Source organism: Sminthopsis crassicaudata, chromosome 4 (assembly GCF_048593235.1).
Source record: "Sminthopsis crassicaudata isolate SCR6 chromosome 4, ASM4859323v1, whole genome shotgun sequence".
NCBI lineage: Eukaryota > Metazoa > Chordata > Mammalia > Dasyuromorphia > Dasyuridae > Sminthopsis > Sminthopsis crassicaudata.
Window position 1 is genome coordinate 300,392,479 of NC_133620.1, and position 15,781 is coordinate 300,408,259.

The following is a 15,781-nucleotide window of genomic DNA, read 5'->3' on the forward strand; positions in this document are numbered from 1 at the left end:
CCTTTACCTCAGTGGCTTCTCTGATCCCAGAGCCCCTCCCAGCGCAATGGGCGCAGTGTGCCCCTACCCCACCGTCTGTGCTGGTCTTTCTTATTCCTCCCCTGAGAACTGACCTTTCCTGTTGAAACTCCAGATTCTCTTCAGCTGGTAAGTCGTGCTTCCAGTCCTTGTGGTATCTATCAGTCCTGAGCTAATTTTGAGACTAAATTTATCTAATTGGTTGTGAGGGAGTGAGGACGTTCACTGAGTAGTGTGTTTCTTCTCCGCCATCTTGGCTCCGCCCCCCCACCTTTTTAATTTTCAAAAGATATACATTGATAATTTTTCAACATTAACCCTTGCAAAAGCCTGTGTTCCAATTTTCCCCCTTGTCCCCACCTCTTCCTTTAGATAATAATCCAATATACATTAAATCCAATATAGGCATACATATTATGCAATTATCTTGCTGCACAAAAAAAAATGAAATCAAAAAGAAACAAATCAGAAATAAAATGCAAACAACAAGGAGAGTGAGAATGCTATGTTGTGATCTGCACTCAGTTTCCACAATGCTCTCTCTGAGCATAGATGGTTCTCTTCAACACAAAGTCACTGGAAATGCTCTGAATCACCTCATTATTGTGAAGTGCCATGTCCATCAGAATTGATCATTGTATACTCTTGCTGTTGCCATGTACAATGATCTCCTGGTTCTGTTCATTTCACTTAGCATCAGTTCATGTAACTCTCTCCAGGCCTTTCTGAAATCAACCTGCTGATGGCTTCTTATGGAACATTAATATTCCATACAATTCATATACCGTAACATATCTGGGCGTTCTGTAACTTAGGGGCAGCCACTCAATGTCCAGTTTCTTGCAAATACAAAACATTGTTGCACATATGGGTCCCTTTCCCTCTTTTAGGATCTCTAGGACATAGAAGCCCAGAACAAAACCTTCTGAATCAAAGGGTATACACAATTTTTTGCATAGATCCAAATTGCTCTCTATGCCCTTTTATTTTTGATGTTGATTTTTTTCTTTCCTTTTTCTTGTCAAATTAGCCAAAGTTTTATCTGTTTTGTTGCTTTTTCCCATAAAGCCAACTCTTAGCTTTACTCATTAATTAGTTCATTCGTTTTCTAATTTTCACATTAAGCTCTCCTTGAGATTTCTAATTTGATATTTAATTGGGACTTTTACTTTTTTTCCTCACTTGCTTAGTTGCATGTCCATGTCATTGATGTCCTCTATTTTTTTCACATACCTATTTGGAGAGAAAAAAATTTGCCTTAAGAACTCACTATTTTGGCTGCAGATTGTAATTCTCTTGGTGGAATTATGGAATGTTTCTGTAATGTGTTGTTTCATCCACTCATTTAGCATTAGATTCAACCATTCTGGAGAGCAATTTGGATCCTTGCAGAAAGGGCTATCAAATTGCACATACCTTGAGAAATGGCAATTGCCTTACGGGGGGGTGGGGAGTCTGTATCCCAAAGAAATTATAGGGGAGGGAAAAGGACCCTGTGCCAAGTTGTAGTTGTTCTTTTTTATGATAGAAACTGGAAAATCGGTAGATGCCCATCAATTGGAGAGTGGCTGAACAAGATGTGACAATATATGAAGGTAAAGGAATGTTAGCATTACATAAGAAATGATGAAAAAGCTCATTTCAGAAAGGCCTGGAAAGATTCACACAAACTGATGCTGAGTGGAACAATCAGAAGGAAGAATACTTTGTACAAAATAACAGCAAGACTTTGTATTGATCAGCTAGGAAAGAATTGCTTCTCAGTGCTTTAGTGATCCAAGCAATCCCGATTGAAGATGGCATTTGCTGTCCAAAGTCTTTCACAAAAAGAACTACAGAGAAAGAATGTAAAACTCCATATGCTATGTTTTTGTTTCATTCTCTCTCTCATGATTATTCCCTTTTGCTCTGATTTGTCTTTCCCAACATGATTCATAAAAGCAATGCTTATAAAAAGTAAATTTACTAAACACTACAAAAAATTTAAAATTAAAATTTTATTCAATTTTTAATGTATAAGATCATTGTCCAAACAGGACAGCCAATACCTATGCTGTTTAGGGCATCCAGTGAGCCAGAGACCTGGGGACCAAGTCTGACTGAAACTACATGTACAATTAGCAATTCTTGATTCTCAATTTACCATCTTTGTGAACAGGATCCTGGACTGGTGTTCGCAATTTTCCTTTATAAGGGGCTGAGCCTCTTCCTGGGTCTTTGGCTGGAGTGCCTAAAGCCTGTGCAGGCAAGTGCTGTAGCCTGAGGCAAGAGAAGGCTGAGAGGGGTGGGGTGGTCATTGGTCAGCTCAGAGACTGGCTTCTTCCAGGGTTGGGACTGCCAAGGCCAGCCCACCTGCTGGCATCACAGTGAATGCTGGAGCTTTATGTTGGGCATCTGTTCTCTCAGGTTTTCAAGGGAAATGGGGGGAGATCAACTGGGGAAGAGGAGCGCCCTGGCCCATCTGTGGAACTTTCTTGCCAGGTGGTGGAACCACATCTGCAGAGGTCACACATTCAGACTACATTTTGAGGGTGATTGTTGCCTTTTTGGGGGGGAGGATCTTTTTCCAAAGATGGCACAATGCCTTCCATTCGGCATGTTGGCATTCTTCTAGGTTTTGGGGTGAAGTCTCTGGAGGACACACATTCATCCTAGAGGTGTTAAGGTGGGTCACCTTGTCTGTTTTTTTGTTGTTGTTGTTAATTTTTTTCTTTTTTACCCAATACGTGATGAAGAGTTGAGGTCGATTGAGGAAGAGGAACGCCTTGGCCCATTGGTAGTAGCTTCTGCCAGGCAGTGGGGCCCATTCTGTGGAGGGTAGACATTTAGCCTGATGGTCGAGTTAATTTAGTTTTTTTTCACACCACGGGCTATGTGAGCAAGTCAAATACCAGTGAGGTCCTCCAGGGTGTGTTGGCAGAGCCTTCTACCAAGTGGCAGGTCCAAGTCTGTGGATGAAGGAGGCAACATATGAGCAAAGGAGAAGGAATTAGGAAACAGGGAAGGATGTGAATGGCAAAAATAGGAAGAATACTTTGTACGAAATAACAAGAATTTGTGACAGATAGGAGAGAATTGGTTCTTCCTAGTGCTTTAGTGATCCAAAGCAATCCTAATAGTCTTTGGACAGAAAATGCCCTCTGCATTAAAAAAAATGAGAAAAAAAATGTAACACCATGTATTGTGGTCACTTTGTTTTTTTTTTTTCTCTCTTCCATGGTTGTTCCTTTTGCTTTGCTTTTTCTCTCCAAACACGATTCATAAAGCAAAGTATATTCTAAATCAATACATTTATTAACCCTCCCACTAAATGAAAATTCTATTTTATTGAGCAAAAAATAGGACAATCAAAGTAGTATAACAATATAGGACAATATAAGGCAACAATAGAAAGGTCATGTTTGTGCCAAAATGATTGGGGCAGCCCTTTTTGTAGTGGTCAGAAAATGGAAATTGAATGGATGTCCAACAATCGGAGAATGGTTGGATAAATTATGGTTTATGAATATTATGGAATATTATAGTTCTATAAGAAATGACCAGCAGCATGAATACAGAGAGGCTTTGAAAGACTTACATAAACTGATCCTAAGTGAAATGAGCAGAACTAGAAGACCATTATACCCTTCAACAATAATTCTGTAGGAGGATGTATTCTGATGGAAGTGGCTATCTTGGACAAAGAGAAGATCTAATTCAGTTCCAATTCATCAATGATGGACAGAATCAGCTACACCCAGAGAAGGAACACTGGGAAATGAGTGTAACCTGTTTACATTTTTTTGTTTTTCTTCCCAAGTTATTTTTACCTTCTGCATCCAATTCTTGTGCAACAAGAGAACTGTACGGTTCTGCTCACATACATTGTATCTGCGATATAGTATAACATAGTAAACCTGTACAAAACCGCCTGCCTTCTAGGGGAGGGGGTGGAGGGAGGGAAGGGAAAAGTTAGAACAGAAGCGAGTGCAAGGGATAATGTTGTAAAAAAACAATAGCAAGGTCAATACTTTTTGCCACCAATATGCTTGGCATCCAATCAACCAGAGAGCCAGAGAGCCAGAGATTCAGGGACCAAGGCTGGCTTTATCTTTTAAAAAAATTTATCATATAGCTTTTTATTTACAAAACATATGCTTGGGTAATTTTTCTAATCTAATTAAAATTATTTTGTGATCAATAATGATCTCTAGTTTTTTTTTTGGTCATAAATTCCTTCCTCGTGCATAGTTCTGAGAGGTAAATTATCCTATGCTGTTCCAAATTTGTTTATATCATTCTTATTTCCAGATCATGAACCCATTAGGACCTTAGCTTGGTATATGGTGTTAGGTGTGGGTCAATGACTAGTTTCTGCCATCCTAGTTTCCAATTTTTCCCCCGCAGTTTTTTGTCAAATAGTGAATTCTTATCTCCAAAAGCTGGGGTCAAAACAAAAGATTGCTATAGTAGTTGACTATTTTGTTCTGTGAACCTAATTTTTTTCCACTGATCAATGACTCTTTTTCCTATCTAGTACGAAATGGTATTGATGGTCTAGCTGTTCCAGATCTTTGTCAAACACTAGATTGCTATAGTCATTAACTAATTTGTTCTGTGAACTTAACCTATTCCGTTGATAACTGCTCTTTTTCCTATCTAGTACCAAATGGTTTGAATGGCCTAGCTATATGACATCTAAAGCTACATTATAAAGCAGAGGTCACCTTCAATTTTTTTTAATTGATTCCCTTGAAATTGACCTTTTGCTCTTACAGATTAATTTTTTTTTGGGCAGGGGTCAGTAAAATAGGTTGAGAGTTTGTCATAGCACTAAATAAATAGGTGTATTTGGGTACCCAGTCTTGGGTAGTCTTGTCACCTTTATTACTTTTGCTGCCCCTATCCAATAGCCCTTTATATTTTTCCAATATAGATAGATAGATAGATAGATAGATAGATATATGCATAGATAGATAGATAGATAGATAGATAGATAGATATAGATAGATAGTGCCCTTCCTTATTCCTTTTAATTAGACATATTTTTACTTTTGCTTGATCTGAAGTCAGGATGGTTACCCCTGCTTTTTTTGTACTTCACCTGAAGCATAATAGATTCTGCTCCAGCCTTTTACTTTTTCTGCTGTATGTATCATTCTGCTTTAAATGTGTTTCTTTTAAACAATGTATTATAGAAGCCAGTCTGCTATCCATTTACCTTTTATTGAGAGAGTTTCACCCCATTCACATTTATGGTTAAAAACTGTATTTCCTTGCCATCTTATTCCCCCAAATTATACTTTTCTCTTTCCTTTTCCCCTTTCCCTCCTTCCCCAGTATTTTTCTTAGGAGCACTACTTGCCTCAACCAGCCATCTTCCTTTAGAGTCCCCTCCCCCTTTCTTATACCTTTGCTTAGTATTTCTGTTTCCCCTTCTATTTAGTTTCCCCCTTTTCCCTTTTTTGCTTTTCCCCTACCCCACTTTGCTGTATTGTGAGAGAAGTTTCTCGGGGGAAACCAAATATTTGTAATATTTTCTCTTTGAGCCAAATCTGTCCAGAGTAAGATTCACAAAACATTCATCCCCTTCCCTGCTTTCCCTCATTTATAATAGGTTTTCGCTGCTTCGTCTTGAGATTTAATTTCCCTCATTTTCCCTCCACTTTTCTCTTTTTTCCAAGTATAATGCCCTTCTCACCTCTAGTTTTTTTTTTTATTTTTTTTATTGGAACAGTAATATGAAATTATACATATGCTCTCTATGTATACCCATAACAGAATTATACTTTTTAAGTGCTCTGCTTACCTTTTTATGCTTCTTCTAATTTCAATAATTGGATTTTCAATATTTGTTTAGCTCTGGTCTTTTCATCAGCAATGAATGCAAGTCACCCTGATTCACTGAATGTCCATCTCTTCCCTGAAAGAAAATCTCAGTTTAGAGGAGTAATTTATTCTTGGCTGCATTCCATTTACCTTTACCTTTCAGAATATCAGATCCCAGGTCCTTCTATCCTTTAAGGGGGAAGCCTTTAGGTCCTCGGTATAATCCTTATTGTGGTTCTTCGGTATTTTTTTTTCTCGCTGCTTGTGTTATATTTTCCTGATTGTTCTAAAATGTAGCCAAGATATTCCTTGGAGTTTTCCTTTGGGGTTCTTTTTCAGGAGATGTTTGGTGAATTCTTTCAATGTCTATTTTACCTTCTGATTCTGATTTCCTGAAAAATAGTGTCTGGGCTCTTTATCCATCATGGTTTTTAGAAAGTCCAATAATCTTAGACTCTCTCTCCAAGATTTATTTTTCCAGGTCAGTTGCTTTCCCAATTAGGAAAAAGCGTTTGAAATCTGTTCCCTTTTTACAGAAAAGCCATTTTCAGTCAAAGTTCTTACTGTTTTTTTTATTTATTTTGTTTTTTAAAGTTGAGGTCTGTTTTACCAGTAAGGGGGAGTTTGTCCAAACTTTGTCTGCAAGTGCCAGCAGCTGCAGAGGATCATTATTTTCTAACTGTTGGGTACTGGGTGGGCATGGCCTGGTGGCATGACATTCTGGCATTTGGGGCTTCAGTATTTACCTTTGGTGAGGAATTGTTTTCTGACTTCTCTCCTGAAGTACTGGGGTCCAGGAAACCTGTGTTTTGTCCTCCATCTTGGCTCTGCCATGCAAGCAGGGCTGGCTTCAATTGGGAGGTGGGCAGGGTGAGTCTCTAGGCTCTGAGGACTTGGAGGAGTTTTTTGTGGGAACAGCAGGCAGGGGAGGGTAAAGGAAGCTAGAGAGAGGAGGGGGGGCTCCCTGTTTCCCCTGGCCTTGCAGGGCAGACAATGATTTCGGATCCTGGCTCTCTATTGAGCCAACATGTTTTTCCTTGTCCAGTGGCAAGATTTTGCCAGAAGGCCTGCTTAAGAGGTGTGTCTTGGCCCTTTTGTAGAAACTTCTCGTCTCCAGAGGAGCCAGCTCCTTGAGGTCGGCTCTCTTTACTGGACTGGCTGCCCTGGATTTTGTTGCGTCCTGCTACCATATGGGCACAATCTGGTTAGATGTGATGCCCATTGCAGACTTGGCCCCTTGGCAGAAGCAGTTTTTACTGAGGGATGTTAAATCTTGGGTAGGACTGTTTTCCCTTGTGCTTGGTGGATCTCGTTCCACCACAGGGGGTATTAACCTAGGCAATAAGGGTCCCTGTGGGGAGGGGCTTCGGCCATCTGATGGAGGGGCCAAGTCTGTGGATGAAAAAGGCAAAATATGAGCAAAGGGGAAGGAATCAGAAGACAAGAGGGAGGCTAGCAAAGACAGCAGCAGTACAGGGAGCAGAGATGGACACAGATACCTGGCCTTTGGCTTTGAGCTAGACCCTTCTCCAACTGGCTGTTGCTTCTGCTGTCACACCTTTCTCACTTAGGGAAGCCCAAGGGACAACTTCCTTACTTTTGTCAGGGGTAGAAAATCCTTTCCAAAAATGACTACTCTGAGATCCCTCATAGAAAAGCAGAATTATTAGAATCTGGAGAAGCGGACCCCATCCTGGTGTGTGAGCCAGATTCACAGCAGGACAGAGCCGCTCCCTTGAAAATGTTCACAACCTTTATACATTTCAGACAAAGAACCTCCAAAATCCCACCCTCCACAGGTTGTGATTGGTCATGCAAATATGCTCCTTCCCCCCCCCCCCAATTGGTCAGTGGAATGCAGCCAAGGAGGTGATTTCCAGCCTCTTCTTCTTTGGACAATGGAATGCAGCCTAGGCCTTCATGTGAATGGGGCCTATAGGTCTGGTTTACATTAGCTAGCAGTCTGTGATCAATATGTGCTTAGTCTGTAACTTCTTCACCATATCTTACTCCTCACACTTTCAGTTTTCCTAGTCAACCACTGATTGGTGCAGATTTGTTTCCATGGAGACTGGGAGGTACCCCAGGCTTTTGTATCCACCCCACCCCCAGGGTTTAGTCCAGGGTCTCACCACAGTAGAAAATGAATGTTTTTTGTTATTCTTTCTCCTAAACTCTGTGCACTCTGGCTTCTCTCCTCCTCATTCAGATGAGTTTTACTCATTGAAATGCAGTGACTGATAACCTCTGTAGTGCAAAAGCTGAAAGAGCCCTGTCTAATTCTCCTCCTTCAGCATCTCTCTGGCAGAATTTTTGGGAGTGACTGCCTTTTCTTCTCCCTCTCTTTTCAGAGTTTTCCCGATTCTGCCATCTCTGGGTATTTTACTGACTTATGTGTCCTGCTTGGCTCTTTGACTGGATCTTTATTCATGTCATGGACCCGGGGAGGACCCCCTTATGCCTGTGTCACCAGTCATCTATGTCCTGGAAACTGATGAGGCCCAATTGTCATCTCTAAGCAAAACACTCCCAGCTATGTTGATGGGGCTGGAGTCTACCTCCTCAGCTGTGCTCCCCAATTCCCATATATTTCTGTTGCCCATGTTGAATCTGAGCCAATTTGCAGCTGAAAATCCATGTGTCCAAAGCACATTGCATAATCTTGGTCCCCCAAACTCTCCCCTTGTCTGAAATTCTCTACTCCGGGCACCCAGCTTTGCAGGATCAGTCATCCCCTACCCTTTTCTCTTACTTTGCCCACATTTCATCCATTAGCTTCTGCAGGTTCTAAGCCCTTCCTCTACGACTCTCCTCCCACAGAGGCTTGCTTTCCTTTAGTCTCCTTGCCATCAACCTCATGACCCTGTACACCTCTTTCCTACAGGACTCCAGCTGTTCTATTAGGATTATGCATTCTCATGTGACTGTCTATATACTCTGTATTTTTTTGGTGGATTCTAGTTTATGTATTTGTTGTCCTCCCATTTAAAATGAAGTTTGGGCATCTTAAACAAGTATTGCTAAATCTTCATTGATTGATTCTCACCCTTGGGAATTGTCCTGTTTCTTTCCCTGTTCAGTTGCAGATTTCATTGACGGAAAAGATGTCAACCAAACTGCTATAATTTCTTTTTACAACCACTATCCCATCCACCCAACTAAAGAAGTAGCTGTCCCATAAGGCCCTAACGTGGCACAGCCCAGGCACTGCTTTTCAAGCAGTAAGCAGAACCCTCTCCAACACAATGGATGATAGTGATCAATTCTTTCAGATTGTTTCCCAATTTCCTCCTTTCTCCTTTTCATTTTGCCTCCATACTCATCATTAAAATAAATGGAAGGAAGGCAACTGAGACACTCCTTGTGTAACCACAGGAATAATTACAGAGGATGAATGATTATGGCAAAGTGTCTGTATGTCAAAAGAATTTATCTCCAAAGGTAAAATCCACTTATTGGCTGTGATTTCAGGTGGCATTTTTAAAATATAGGATGGGTAGTTTCTCTCAGATAGCTCCAATCACAAAATGTGAATGTAGTTGAGATATTCTTTGACTTACAACAGGCAATAACATGTATACTTTAATACTGCAACAAGGATTAGAGAGTAAAAGAGATTATTCTCAAGGCTGGGATGAGAACTGATGCACTAATGAGCCTGAGAGATGCACAGGATGTTGTGAAAACAAAGAACAAAAAGCAAAATTCTGTTATTAAATATTTTCTTGAAAAGGAAATTAATTGTTATGTCTTTTGAATTCTCCCTGTTATTCTGGTGGGATTTGACAATATTTTTTGTTATTTCAATGGTTTTTCTGCTTTCCAGTTAAGTTTTTTTTTTGTTGTTGTTTTTATTTTGGAAGTGAAGTTAATGAATTGAAAAGAAATACACCTACCTGGACACCTCTCCTCCTGAAGGGACATCTGTCCTCAACATGAGTGTAATTACTTAGGCTGCTCCAGAAGCTGCACAAGGTAGCCACAGGGCCACAAATTCCCCAGACCTCGCTGTGGGGAAAGCTTGGACAGTTTTGGACAGTAGTTAGAAACAGTTACTGACCAACAGTTATGAACCATTTGGAAAACTGCCCATGGGTTTCAGAACATTCTAGGACAGTGGTCCTCAAACTTGGGGGGGGGGGCAGTTCACTGTCCCTGAGACTGTGGGAGGGCCGGACTATAGTAAAAACAAAAGCTCACACTCTGTCTCCGCCACTCAGCCCAGTTGCCATAACCCCGTGGGCAGCATAAATGTCCTCAGGGGGCTGCTTCTGGCCTGCTCTAGCGTTACTCAATATTTCACATCGCCAGTCTCTCCTAATTCCCAGGACGTCAGAAAGCCTCAGGCCACAGACCTTTGCAGTAACAACTAATTACCTGGCTGCCTCCTCTGCGGCTTTCAGAGATCTCTAGGTACAATTTTTTGAATCCTAGTTTAATATCCGGTAGCTTGCTCAAGGAACAGCCATGTGCAAACTCAAAGTCTTTATTATCCTTGCTCACATAATGCCCTGACCTGTTAACTCCCAAGTGAATGTGTGGTCTGTGAGAGAACCACGTGTTCACTGTCAAGCTCCTTACCTCTCTTGCCTATTCATCAGCTTGGCTCAACTACCCCCAGAATAAAGAGACTGAAGAGATTGACCCATTGCTAGAATGGTCTTAAAAAGGTTCTGTGCCGTCTCCCACACAGCCAATCAGAGAGGGAGCCATCTGCTGTTAGGAAGCCTACCCATGGGACAGCTCCTAGCCACAGAAAATTGCTTCTGGACCTCTCAAACCTCCTGTTGCGCCATGCTGGCCCATTTAAAGGACCCTTACACAAAGGTGTATCTAATTCATTAGGTTTTTTCATAAAATTAACTCTTAGTTTTATTAGTTCAATAGCTTCCTGAGTTTCAATTTTATTAATCTCTCCCTGGAGTTTCAGAATGTCTAATTTGACATTGAATTGTGGGTTTTAATTTCTTCTTTTCTTGTTCTCTTCCTAGCTTCTTTAGTTGTATACCCAAGTCATTGATCTCCTCTTTATTTGATTCACACAGCTATTTAGAGACATAAAGTATGGCCTAAGAACTCCCAGCTTTGGATGCATGTTTCACAGGTTTTAGGATGTTGTTTCATTATGGTAATTCTCTTGGATGAAATCCACATTACTCTGATTTGTTGTTTGACCCACCCATTTTTTAGAATTGGATTTAAAGATTCTGGAGAGCAATTGGGAACTAGGCAGAAAGGCTCTAAAACTTTACATACCCTTTGACCCAACTGTTCTGTACCCCAAGGTAATCAGAGAGGAGGCTAAAGGACCCACACGTGCAAAATTGTTTATAGCAGCTCCTTTTTGTGGTAGCAAAGAAGTGGAAAATCAGTAGATGTGCATTAGATGGGGAATGATTGAAAAAATGTGGTGGTCTATGAAGGTGAGAGAATATTAGGATTAGACAAAATTGGTGAACAAGCTGATTTTAGAAAAGCCTGGAAAGATTTACACAAACTGATGCTGAGTGGAACAAGCAGAAGGAAGAATAGTGTACACAAAATAACAGCAAGAATTTGTGATGATCAGCTAGGAAAAAATTGGTTTGTCTCAGTCCTTTAGTGATCAACTGCAGTCCAGATAGACTTTGGACAGAAAATGCCATCTGCATTCAAAAAAAGAACAAAGGAAAAAGAATGTAAAGCAACATATGCCATGTGCACTTGTTCTTTTTTTTTTTTTTCTCTGTCCCATGGTTATTCCCTTTTGCTCTGATTTTCTTGTCTCAACATGATTCATAAAGCAATGCTTATTAAATAATTTATGAAACATTGAAAATAATTTAAATTTAATTAAATTTTTAATTTTTAAGACACAGTCCAACCAGGACAGCCAATACATTTTCTATTTAGGGCATCCAGTGATCCAGAGACCTGAGGACCAAGGTTGGCTGGAACTTCACGTTCAATTGGCAATTCTTGCTTCTCAATTTGCAATCTTCATCTACCTGGTAAACAGGGTGGACTATTGTTCACAATTTTCCTCTGTATGAGTGGCTGAGGCACTTCTTCCTGGGGCCTTTGGCAGGAGTCCCTAAAGCCTGTGGCAGACAGGCGCTGCAGCCTGAGGGGAGAAGAGACTGACAGGGATGTGGTGGCTTCTTCTTTGACCTCTCATGGCAGTAAGGGGGGAGGTCATTCGTCAGCCCAGGACTGGCCTCTTCCAAGGGTAGGGAGGACCCAGTCCGGAACAGCTGCTGGCACCATGGTCAATGCTGGAGATTTTGGAGAGGCATCTGTTCCCCCAAATTTTCAGGGGAAATGATGTGAGATCGACTGGTGAAGAGGAGCGCGCTGGCCCTTAGTGCAGAGTTCTGCCAGGTGGGAGCCAAGTCTGTGCAGGGCAGACATTCAGCCTCGTGGTGGAAGTGGGTCAGGGTGTTTCCGGGAGCTTTATCCAAAAATGGTACCATGCAGTGATTTTAACTGGGGAAGAGGCGGCCTTGGCCCACTGGCAGAGGCTTCTGCTGGTCAGTGGCAATAAGTCTGTAGCGGGCATACGAGATGGTCAGAACAATAGTTACAGAGTCTCAGGATCACTAATATATCTTCCCTAAAGTTTAGTTAAGAAATATTATTATCTTTGCAGGCCAGAAGACTTTTACAATCATTGACAAAACAATAGCATTCTTAATCAGCGTATTTGGGATTATTACACCTACAAAAATTGACTTTTCAGGAGTTGCTCCAAATGATATAGAGAAAGAATTTATTAGAATCTCAGGAAGCACACTATCCTATGCTGTGGCCCCAAAAGGACAGTAAAGGTGCCCCCTTGGAGAGCCATTCCACTGATAGTATTCACAACTTTTATACTGTCAGAAAAAGAACCCCCCCAAATCTCATCCTCTGTAGAGGGTCACATAAATCTTTATTCCCCTATTTGGTCAGTGGAATGCAGTAGATGTATAGCTTTCTCACCAGTGTACTTCTTTGAATAACAGATCATCCTGAGGACCTTATCTAAAATCACATGCTTCATAACCTGAGCCCTTTAAGGCTTTAGATAACAGTCCCTGATCAATATGTGCTTAATCTATAAGTTCTTCATCTTTTCTCCCACTCAATCCCCCTTGTCATTCATAAAGATATATGTATATATTTCCTCATGAAGAGCTTACTTTGTGGTCAAATTCAATTAACATCTCTACACATTGCTTGTTCATCTCTTCATGTGGATCATCTGCTGCTATGGCCTTCCATCCCTCTTTCTGTAAAATCATCATTTTAATGGCATCCTCTTTGGGTAAGATTCTTGCCAGTGATCTCCGAACTATTCTTGTTCCCAACTGAATTATGCAAGGCAAACACAGTGGCCACAGGATGATTCCACTTATAGGTATTAATCCATATCCCAACAGATGTTTCCTCCAGCTTCCACTGAACCACGACCCCCAGCCAGTACCAAAGGGAGATTTCCAAACCCTCACAGGCACATGTGCAATCTTAGGGATGGTTTTCATGATTTCCTTAACAATTTGCCCATTATCATCAATCTGCATACAGCAGGTGGACAAATTCAGTTTCCCACAGACCCCACCTTCCTGGGCTAGTAAATCGTCTAAGACTAGCCAATGTTGTAACACTGCTTCCCTTGTCTGAGTTGCCTGATCAGCCAGTGAGTCTAAGGCTTGAGCAGTTTAGTTAGCTATTACCTCTAGCACTGGATGTAGTCTGATCAACCAATTTAACACATATGTCAGCATTTGGTACCCCCAACTACCATCCTGGGCCCATGTTGCCGGTCAATATGCTTTTATAATTTCTCTCTGGAGGCCAGGCATCTCCCCACCCGTTGGCATCATTTGTCTGGGTCAAAGAAGTGTGAATGTGGGTTAGGGAGCAGTCCGCACTTCGTTTTTCCCTTTCCAAATTTTCACATAACCATATCTCCCATTGCCTGCCAACGCTTGATGAGAGAAAGGAAAATGAGGTCTAATTACACCTACATAACCAGCCCCAGTGCCATTTTTGGAAAAATGAGTATAAGCTGTCTGCCCACACATCCAGTAATGCCCCTTCAGGGCAGGATTATCTTCATTACAAAATATAAAAGGTCTGCTTGAACCTGGAAAATACCTGACATGCCAGTGACCTAAGGGCCTATCCAAAGATGACTTTCAACTCCCCATTGGCAGATGCAACCATTTTCCGCAGTTAGATCCTGATGGCTCCAGAAATTATTAAACCTTTTCCTAACAGTGTTTCTCTATTCTCCCACTGCCATTCCATTGAAGTGTGAGTTGAACCAGCTGCTATGCTATTGAAGGTTATACATGTCCATATCTGGGGTCCCTCTGGGTCAGGGATTAAACAGGCAGGTGCCATTTTCCTCACACATCCTTCACTACTATCAGAACATTGGATACAGAGCACGAACTATTGATCCGTCATAACAAGTTCCATCTATTCACATACCTACTGCAATCTGTGATAGCTCCCTTCTCCAGCCTGTGGGTAAATGTCCATGGGCATTCACTTTCTCCCATCCATGGCCCTGTACCACTCTGATTTGAGCAATATTCCCACAGGGTCCAGTGATGCTTTTCTTCTCCTGACCAGAAACCTGTTCCATTGTATATTACTGACCTGTTGTTCAAGATCCCAGGCCGGAGACAGGGGAACAGGAAGCCAGGGTCACCGTGTAAGTTGATCACGTCCCCCACATATCCAACAGCCAGTCAATCTAAAGCTAGTGGCTATTGTTTGGATCAGGGTTTGAAAGGTATTTTCATGCCCTAATGGTCCCGAGGTACCAGTACAAAGGGTGTATCCACATAAAATTACACATGCATATACAAGGCACAGTCTCCAAGCCTTTGGGTTTGGTTCACACCCCATTCTTCCTGATAGTATATAATATCCCTAATCCCTAACAATACAGTCCAACAAAATATAATATCTAATACAAACAAGAAAAGTCCCAAAAGAGTTCCCCAAATGAGACAAGTCAGAAAAATTTTACATGCACAATTCATCAGTCTTTGCTAAGCTGTAATTTCAGCCACACTTTCGGAGTTCCTGGATCAGTCTCTACTGCCCACTTCTTTGGCGCCTCCACGGGACCTTTGACTCAAGTGTGATGTCCCCAACATTTCTCTTTGGTGCGTATCACCATAGCTGAAGTCAACAGGATTTGGAAAGGCCCGTCCCCACTTGGAATCAGCTTGTCCCCTTTCCAGGAGCCAATCAGGACCCAATCTCCTGCTTTAAATGGGTGCATCACAAATCTTAAGGGGGGAGCCCGACTAATGAGACCTTTAATTGCAATGCTTTGAGATGTTCTGTCAGATCTTAACATATTTCCTAAGGAATAGCTCTTTAGTCTCAAAAATTGGGTCTGATTGCTCTGGGGTCATTAGCCCAGGGTAAGCATGGCCAAACAATAATTCATAAGGGCACAGACCAATGTCCTATGAGGCTTTGTCCTAATTCTCAGCAAAGCAAGAGGAAGGCACTTAGTCCAAGGTAACTGAGTTTCTAATGTTAACCCTGTAAGTTGTTATTTTTTTTTTTTGTTTGTTTTTTTTATTTCCTGATTCATCCTTTCCACTTTTCCTTAGGAAGGATAGTGTCATGGAGTATGAAACTGCCAAGATATTTTAAGGCCTTAACTAAAGCTTGTAGCAGTTTGGCTGTAAAGTGTGTACCCCGGTCTGAATCAGTGCGTTCCACCATCTCATATCTTGGAATTATTTGTTCAAGGAGGACCTTCACTACAGTAGGGGCCGTAGCCTGACAGAGGGGAAAAGCCTCCACCCAAGAGGTCAGATGGTCCGCTATGACCAGCAGACATCTGAGACGTCCCACAGGGGGCAGTTCGGTGAAGTCCATTTGTATACTCTGAAAAGGTCTAATGCCAGGGCTTCTTCCGCTCAATGGGGCTCACTGAAGGGCCGCTCTGTTTGTCCTTCGA

General features: G+C 41.6%; 1 long non-coding RNA gene across 1 annotated transcript; it reads right to left on the reverse strand.

The window, feature by feature from the left end:
* Positions 1 to 2,000: 2,000 nt before the first annotated feature.
* On the reverse strand, positions 2,001 to 9,891 carry LOC141541304 (uncharacterized). The gene is made up of 3 exons (XR_012481739.1): positions 9,723 to 9,891; positions 5,807 to 7,218; positions 2,001 to 2,966 (listed from the first exon to the last, which is right to left on the reverse strand). It is a non-coding gene; the product is annotated as an uncharacterized LOC141541304 (long non-coding RNA).
* Between the last annotated feature and the right edge of the window lie 5,890 nt (positions 9,892 to 15,781).